Raw genomic sequence first — 939 nt, forward strand, 5'->3', positions numbered from 1 at the left:
AGGAGGGCCAATGGAAGGGAAATGGAGAACAAAGTTGTCTTCAGAACAGTCGGTCTTTCTCTGCTTAGGGTAGTAGGGGAGGTCCTGTCCCATTCTCTGGAAGCAGAGCCCAGGTTATTAAAGGCAGTAGGAAGGCAGGAATATCCTGAAAATTATGAGAGTTGCCTTCTACTCACAGAGAATGAACTCAGGGTGTTTCATGTTGAAAACAGAGCAGCTCCAAAGAAATGGTTTGGAATGAATGGCTTCTTGCAAAGCCATGATTCTAGACTGTTCTTTCCTTGAGAAGTACTTGCATTGCCAAGTATGAGGACTCTGATGCAGAAACAAGCAGCAGTGAGACGTCAGATGTCGATGCCTGGAAGGAGAGCTATAAATGCTCACAGTTAACCTGTCCTGCTGAACTCAGCCTTGTGTTTGAAGAATATAAAGTGTTTTCAGCTTTCTTATGTTGTTGAACCTCATAAATATGAAAATTCATATTTTTCAATCCACCCTGAATATCAAGGCTGCTAGGATCAGATTTCCTATATCCAACTATATCCAAATATTTTACAGCTGTATCCAAAGGGGGGGGAAAAAACCCAAAAAACAAAAACAACCACATATCCTTGGTTAAATTACCTAGACAGCCAAAAAATAAAAATAAAATGCAAGATTTTTAATAAAGAATCTTTTAATCTAAATAAAGATTTTCAATAAATAAAGGCAGACCAGCCACTTGGCCTCTCTATGTACTCTGAAGTACAAAACTGTCTGGGTCTATAAATGGCTCAGGGATCTTAAGTGACTAACTCAAGGCCAGTGATTAACAACTTGCCCTTGCCTTCTGTATATAATAGCCTTTACTGCTGCCCATATATTTGGGTGAATCCCGAAACCAAGGAGTTACATGAACTCCAATTTGCAAAGATATGATGTTTGTTAGTTATTGAGCAT

The 939-nt window shown here is 39.3% G+C and overlaps 1 pseudogene; it reads left to right on the forward strand.

Annotated features, from left to right (window-relative positions):
- LOC116096757 overlaps nt 1–458 on the forward strand; it is a 1,704-nt pseudogene extending 1,246 nt beyond the window's left edge.
- The last annotated feature ends 481 nt before the right edge of the window (nt 459–939 follow it).

Source organism: Mastomys coucha, unplaced genomic scaffold, assembly GCF_008632895.1.
Source record: "Mastomys coucha isolate ucsf_1 unplaced genomic scaffold, UCSF_Mcou_1 pScaffold1, whole genome shotgun sequence".
NCBI lineage: Eukaryota > Metazoa > Chordata > Mammalia > Rodentia > Muridae > Mastomys > Mastomys coucha.